The sequence below is a fragment of the Rhipicephalus microplus genome, chromosome 4 (genome assembly GCF_043290135.1).
Source record: "Rhipicephalus microplus isolate Deutch F79 chromosome 4, USDA_Rmic, whole genome shotgun sequence".
Classification (NCBI taxonomy): Eukaryota; Metazoa; Arthropoda; class Arachnida; order Ixodida; family Ixodidae; genus Rhipicephalus; species Rhipicephalus microplus.
Window position 1 is genome coordinate 118,137,407 of NC_134703.1, and position 8,443 is coordinate 118,145,849.

Here is an 8,443-nt window from a genome sequence, read left to right on the forward strand (position 1 = left end):
CTTTCAGGTGTTCTGTTCACTTTGACAACGCGGCCTTTCGTAAAATTTAGTTCTTTTTTAAATTTTGTTGTGTTTTCTTAAGAGGTGAAAGTTAAGCTGACTGATTTTTCAGTAAGGTGAAACTCGATTGGCACGAATAAAACTTTTAAAGATGAAGATGCCGCGTGGGTCCAAGGACTTCGAGTGGTCACCTGAGGCACCACTTTCTTAATCGATGGAGGGCGGGAAGGGGCAGGCGTTGATCCCCTCTTCCCCCACCTCACCCGAAGGAAACTGGCAGTCTTTAAATAAGTTTTATTCATTCCTTCATTCATTGCACGTGTTGCATAAAAAAACAGACACACGTGGAGTGAAAGTGTGAATCTATAAAAGCAGCTTTAACTTGCAACTGACATATGGACATAACGAGCAAACGTTGAACCCAGAATATGCGAATCAATGCAAAAATTATCAACAATCGTGAGCAGGACAGGTTGTATTTGACTAGATCACGTTTTCTATGACGGCACGCATAGCTTTCTTACAGAAATTTAGTACCAAACGAGACTGAAGTTCAGAAGCACAGAGAGGCTTGAAGCGATAAGAAGTTTTCGAACACGTCGCTGGAAACAGTGCTTCGGCAAGTTGACTTGTCTTCGTCACGCCAACAGCATTGCCTTGACAAGGAAAAGTTCATTGTTCACAACGTTGGCTCTATCGACAATCTCTGTAATAGTTTTCAGGAGCATTTATTCCTTCAACTGTATTTAAGTGACACTGTTACAATAGGGACTCAACAATTTTGAAACTGCAGCGACAAAACTTTTGTGAGTAGAAAGCAGCCTATATTTACTTGATATCACTTAAACTAGACGTTTGAAGTGTAGTGGGGAATTTGCAAGGCAATGACTAGTGGGACCATCGCTGAGTGCGAAGCGCGAGCGGGTACACGAGCTGTAGACGCTGGACTGCTCGAGCATTTGTTTCCTTACCGGCTGTCTGCCTATTACCTGGCGTCGCTCATATACCTCCTTGCAAAAAAGAAATTGAGACCATGTAGCCGAGCCAACTCGTTCCCGGCAATACTAAACACGAAATAGCTTGGCTAAGAGGCCTTATTATAAACCAAAGCTATAAAAAATTACATCACATGGTCCTTTTGAGAAAAGTCGTGCGTCATGGCACTTTCGCGAGCCATCTTAGCGATGATAATTGCAAAACAGGCGATATACAAGGTTTTTATTCATTGTAATATACCGCACGGAGAGGCCAGTGACGTGTTCAAAAATACAATATGAGAACGAAGGCGGCCCCTTGATGCTAAATTTGAAAGGATGTATCTGAAGGATAAAAGTGATGTTGTTCCTATAGTGGCTCTGCTAGTTTGCTGGTTATTCAAGTTTTTTTGTTCATCTTTTAAAAAGGTTTTCGATGTACATAAACAGTAATATCAGCTAGATGTTTTATTGTGTTGTTCTCCCAGACTCCTTCACGCTCCCATTCTATATCCATTTTGTGCGGTGCGTTGAACATCCATGATGCTCTCAATCCGCAACAGTTCTTCAGGGGTTCGTTTTAAAATCCTAAGTTCTACTTCACAGAAGAACAGCAGCTATTCGGGATAGTTGGTTGAATTTTATGTGAATAGGGGTACAGCACAAGCACGAAAAGTCTAGAAGAAAAGCCTACGCAAAGCGAAGAACAGAAGGCAAAGAGGGATAACACAGAGCACCGTTGGCATATATTGTATTCTATATTTTGAAGCTGTGCCTCTACTACGGAATTCTAGCAAAACATTTCGTACCTTCTCTTGTAGTACGCAATATTGCATCTATGTAACTCTGCAAGGCTTAACAATGAATTTATGGGCAGTAGCTCCATGCAATCTGGCACGAATTCGGTAGACTGCAAGTTAATGAACCAGGTAGATAGAATGCCACGTGCAAGAGTCCCTGACGGCAAGTTCACGTCTGTGACAGGAAGTATCATTTTCGAAGTGAAAAATGCATTGCCGACCAATTGGCTCTGTGAGCAGCGCAGTCATGGGAAAGTGTGCCATCATCTCACAGTGGCAGCGCTTATATCTGGTGTTTGAGCACTTTTCACAGAGCCCAAGAAAAATGTTCTGGAAGTACCGCATGGTGAGTGCCTTGAATAGTGCTCGAGCCTGTGAAAGAAGAGGTATTCAAGGTCGGTGTTGAATGTTTTGTTGAAGCGGTTCATTTGATTTTACTGTGATGATGAATGTTACAATAGTTATAAGAGTTTTTGTTTCTCCGCCATTTGAGGCCAAACTGGGGTCAGTGGTCAGCACTGTAACAGTTTGTGACAATCTGGCTAACCATTGCCGATAGGGCTTGTTCACAGGGCAGCTTCATTGCATTCGTGGGCTCAGCCAGTTACAGCTACGAAGATGGTCAAACCGAGAATAACTTGGAGCATTTCTAATAAGAAAAACCTACGCTACATCCACCTAAAGGAAACCATGAGTAGAAGTTGAAGTCATGCATCGCCTTAAAGTTCTGTTCATCACGGGTACCTAGCCCGACGTTATCACATCTTCAAAAGTGGAGTACACTACGGATTCACTGTAGTTCCTCACTCATACCAAACTCTTCGTGGAGCTTGCCACGTTGGTTCTTCGCCGTGGCACGCGGATGCCCGTGGGTTTATCGCGCGTCTGTAGAATCTAGTTACCCGATGTCATCGTGTGATGGCGCCCGCTGTGTAAGAGGATGTGGCCTCTTACACAGCCACTTCCGCAGGCCGGAAAGCGATAGCGAGTGAGCGCGTCTAGCATCACTTGTGATAGCCGTTGCGCATGTGCAATAAGGATGGTCATGCCGCACACCAGATGACGTTTGACAGGTGTTTATTACTTTCAACCCTGGAAGTTTTATTTTGGACAAGAGACATTTTTAGGTATGCATTTTACTAAGAGTTAGTGCCTCAGAAAGCCACGAACAAAACAATATTCAGTGGTGTAAGCATTTATGGATTTACGGAGATGACATAAAATAAGGACATTATGGCCTTGTAGCCATGAAATGATAAAAATGACAAAAATATTCCTGCTGTGACCTAGAGTACGCAACAATGGAGCCTATGTAGGATTTGACAGTGCGGAATGTCTTAAAACAACTTCCCGAGTTCATCACGAAACCGCTGCATAACCGCATCTAATGCCTTCCTTGTCGTCACCCTCAAGAATGTTTAAATAAAGCTTCCTTGGTCAATCATGGCCTCTGTCAAGGTTCTTTTTCTCGACGGCTCCAAGCTCCACAAAAATCACACAACCATGTTTGATTTTTGTTTTGGAGAAATATTTTTTTTCAAGAATGAGCAAGTTTTGTTTTGTTTTCTAGGTTCTAAAAGAAATAATATGGGGTGGTGTAATTGATTACATCAATGTCGAGAGGGTTCCACGCAGTGCCGCTTTCTCTCTTTAGTAAGGAATGTACATACTTTAAAGGGAGCGTGCATATATAATTATTTTGTTATATGTGGCATCCGTAGATTGAAGAGTTGATCGAAAAGTTAGTTTTGATTGTAGGGTGTACTTGAGGAGGAACCTCTTTTGGCATTGTGTAGCTTGAAGCGTACCTTGTCAATTGCATGTTTCGTGGACGAATGCAGGAAAACAATGGTACGTGATATGTTGACGGCTCGCATAAACTTTGGGGTTATGCGAAATTTTCTTCGGTCTCTGCAAGGCGCAATGGCCTGCAACGTAAAAAAAATAGATTACGGTGTTTTTAAACCAATTTTTATCCCCCGACGTTTCATACGAACATAAACTTATAGTGAAGGGTCCGATATGCGTTGGCCGCGCGGTCGTGCAAAACATGATAAGCATGCGAGTATGCGAAAGCTCAAACCCGGACAAGCTCGCTGTTCCTCCAGTGCGTCGAAATCACGGCACTGAATAAGCTTTTCAACACCGTGGCCACGGTAACCTTCAGTGACACGTCATAGCCTCCGATATTGTGCACGCAAATATTGGAAGCCGTACCCCCGTATTCAAAAACGCTCCTCGACTCGACTTCCACCCTTCACTTAACAGAGTTGAGCACTGCGCCACCGCTCGGCTGAAAATGACGCTGCGCTACTCAAGAATCACAGCAGATTATCGGTGATATGCAGTGACTTGCCGTGCCTGCAGACAGCGCTCCCATCGGCTTTCTCGAGTGAATGTGAAGCGTTGAGAAAAGGGACGTTCTAGAATAAGGGGGTTAGTGTGTCTTGTGCGTCTTCACGTTTAGATGATCGAAAGCGTCGGCGGCACACCCATTTGTTTTTTACACACCAACGCATGCTGCTGTCGTTGTAGTGTGTTTAAACGTGGCTTCTCCGTTGATGAAAGCCATGTCTCCCGCATTAGGCATTCCATGAAAAGCGTACGAGAACCGCAAGTGGTAGCGGAGGGTCTCAGCAAAAGAGCTAGGATTCACAACGTCATGTGTATTCATTTGTGACAATCACTGATTGCCAACTCTCTGATTGTCTAGGCATTACCGCTATTCTCCCGAACCACACCCCCAACAATATCTCGAAGAAAAAATTATCCCCAAAGGACAGCAGTTATTACACTGTGACGCCTTCATCTATCGCGTGCAAAGTGCTCTTTAGGGCACTTTCGCCCCAGGACTGTGGCTTCATGCTAAAAATTGTAGAAATATTAGAAACCGGTAATAAGTTATCGAAGGTCTCAGAACACCTGATTCATTCATTAAACATGCGTGAGCACACCCCATATTTACGAATGAAAGTGTGGTCGTTGACATCTAAAAACTTTAATGGCAATCATTCAGAACAGGTTGTCACGTTCGCAGTGAATGTTAACCTACGGCAGCTTCCTTCTGTCGAATGCTAGTACACCGTGTTTTTATTTAATACAAGTTTTGGATGATACGAATATATATCGCTACTCCACTAAATTCGCGTCACCAAGGTTTTACAGCATATTGTAAGTGAAAGTTTAGCACCACATCCAATCTGTTTCTTTCAGAATGTCACTTTTCAATTTCGTCCTAAATAGCTACATTTAGGTCAGTTTCAAGGTAGTTTAAAATCGCCCATTTTGTGCGAACAAACCTTCCTTCACTTGCGAACGAGGCCCGAGTATGAAAGATGTCAAGGCTCTGTAGAAAACACCAGATAATCAAAACTTCCAAAGCCCTCAGCTGCATTCTTCATAAGCATATCGTGGCTTCTAGACGTAAAAAAACTCCGATACTATGTTGTTGCTATTAATTGATGTGACAATTTAGAAGCAATATGATTGATGGCGGCATGAACGGGCCTCAGCTGTGCGATCACGTCTTACTTTTGAAGGACGTCTTCAAGTTTTTAGCTCAACATTACAGTACATTGATACAGCATGCAAGGTCAGCGCGCAGTGCACAGATCAATAACGAAACGAAATGATGAGACGAACTCTACAAATAACCTAGCGAAAGCGACAACAATAAAGCTCTGCAGGAGATGTCACAGCGATCGCATGAGACGACTTTTATGCCTAGACAGAGCTCCGTCCTACAGCCTCCAAAAATATCACCTTTCACGGCGTACACAGTGATGTTCGCGAATTTTCAAGGTGTGTCACACAACCTATGTTTCTTGAATGACCCGAAACTCAGTGTGCACAATCCTGAAGCTTTTTTAGTGGACAGCTGGTGGTCATTTGTTTCAATTTGCTGCGTATTTGCTGCAGAGTATCACGATGCGAGAGACACTACCATGCTCCGCGATCATTTGACGTTGATTGATGTTTGATATCTGGGGTTTAACGTCCCAAAACCACCATGTGACCATGAGCGACGCCGTAGTGGAGGACTGCGGAAATTTGGACCACCCGGGGTTTTTTAACCTGCACCCAAATCTGAGCAAACGGGCCTACAGTATTTTCGCCTCCATTGAAAATGCAGCCACCGTAGCCGACATTCGATCCCGCGACCTGCGGGTCAGCAGCGGAGTACCTTAGCCACTAGACCACCGCAGCAGGACGATCGTTCGACGTGATGCGTTCCATCACCAATGTGAAAAAAAAACTTTTTTCTTGCGCTGAAAACGAATACAATAAAAACTGTGCATTAATTTTGGGTAAAATAGCTCATTCTTTTTATGTAAGTACTGAAGCTCACTCATGGCAAAATATCTAAATAATTAGTTACATATTCAATATTCTGCACTATTTAAACTCACACGAAAGATCTCATTTTCTTTTTTTTGTAGTGTAATACTGACTCCCTTTTAATTGTTCCATGCAAAATCGACGTGTTTCTGACAGTTTATTATATTTCGTGACTGAAGAGGATATTTGAAAAGAAAGGTTCGTTTCCCCACAAGGCCTAATCAAGGAGTGCTCGATAGCAAAAAATTGCAATTTCAAATTATAAAACTTGCAGCTTGATCCTTGCAGTGCGCTGTTGAAACACAAATATGGGCACTCGAAACGAAAGCAGCCATATACAGAGGACAAGCTCCTGTGTAAACAGTACAAGCTCTCACACGTAGGACCAACGCGACTCAAATGGGAAAGTCCATTTTTTTCTTGATCTTTAAGGTTGATGGACTCATCCGTCTCTCTTACCAGAGAATCTTCTAGACATAACGCTGGTTTGCATTGCCTCCCAACTAGGATGCACAAAAAGCTGCCTACACCTTATATAAGTCAGCAGCATTGCCTCCGTGATGACCCCATTTTGACCAAGACACTCTCTGTCGTGTGATGGAGCCACCATATGACGTTGAGTTATGTGAAGGCACAGTAACGTCATGATGACCTCATCATACCGTTCCAAACTGGTGACCTGTGAGGCTACCATCCTGCCACTTCACGTCGTGTCAACGCTTATTCAGCCCCAAAAGAAATTCAGGGAGAGGAAAAAGAAGAAATACAGGAAAGGTAGTGAAAATAACTACGGCATGTCCAGCTTGCTAACATAAACATGGGGAGGAGAATACAAGAGTAAAATAGAGAAGAAAGGAAAGAAAGAGAAGCACACGGCAGATGAAATACGTGTTTGATTAAGCAGCTAAGGCGTTTGCACTACAACAGTGTATCGGTGCAATGCGCGTGCAGTAATAGGTATATTGCAATCATAGTCATCACCCGGCACCTAGAGCTCAGCCACCTAGAGGCCTGTCAGGTGAAAAACCAGACAGACCTCTTCAGCTCTCCATTAGAATAATTCTCTCTCTCTCGCAATACAAATGGGTGCATGCGAGAATTTCAACGTTCGCCATAATAGATGTTCGCCCTTAGTGGTAGATTGTTGGCATGTGAAAGCACCTTCCCAAAGAGCACCTGTCTTCTCCTCCTCTCTTTCTTTCATTCCTTTCCCTCCCGCACAGAATGACTAAGCGGACCAGCGTCTGGCTGAGATCTCTCCTTTTTTTCTTTCTTTCCTCGCCCTTCTTATTCTCATTCTCGTCGAATAAAAAATGGCCACAGCCAAAAAGAGACGCGCACGCTAAAAAAACGTATTCTGGAGGATCCGTTTTATGTCTTCATTGTACCTCACAGGAAAGTAAAGACGCGCTCACACTGGGGCATGAGAACATTTTCTCTTTCGCGTTGTATTGCTGACTCCCAGTGCTATGTCTGGTAATTCCTGCACGCGGAAACGCCCAGCTACTTTGGAAAGTGGTGTTCCGTGTTATCTTCTGCTGCGTTTCCCCGAGTACAATGCAGCCTTGCATACGGCTGGAGGGCGGAACTCGGAACGTCACTTTGCAGAGATGAATGGCGCTGTAGCGTGCCAGTGCTATAAGACGAGCCACCGGAAGCTGCGCCACCGGAAAACCGTACAAAGTTGTTCCTAAGTCTCTGGGAAGCATCGCCCATGTCTGTGATTCGCATTATGCTTCGCTCGTTTTAACTTGTGTGTTCCTGCCTTAGTTCTTGTTTCATTCAACCAATATAGCATGCAACATGTCACGGCGCAGAGGCTGACAGCATTTTTCAGTGCTTTGCTTTCTTTTTGCTCACCGGGTGCCGCGCATACAGGGAAACTGATGCTACCCATACGTGCGAGTAATATGAAATACGCCGGGCGGGATGTTACAGCGTGTTTCAACTTAGTTACGAAGAAATCATAGACCTATATAATGTTTAAGTTCGGCTGCTGACTACTCAGCAGACCAGCTTCGCGCTCTATTGATTGAACGAAGGCTGTAAAGCGAATCACTAACTTTTTCATGCACAGAACTGCATTTTTTACGGGAAATATAAATTTCTTTGAAAATGGCAAAATATTTTGGATATAAAAGGTTTTGTAGCAAGAAACAACAAATTATTAATTTCAGTTCGAAAATTATGAGGTGGTCAACTGAGGAGACCACTGTGCGGTAAGCTCTACTAGTCATTATTGGTGAAAGTACATTCCTTTTTTTCTATCGTCCTTTGCGTTAGCTACTCATACAACGTGCTCTCCAGCCTTGTCAACATAATTAGAACAGC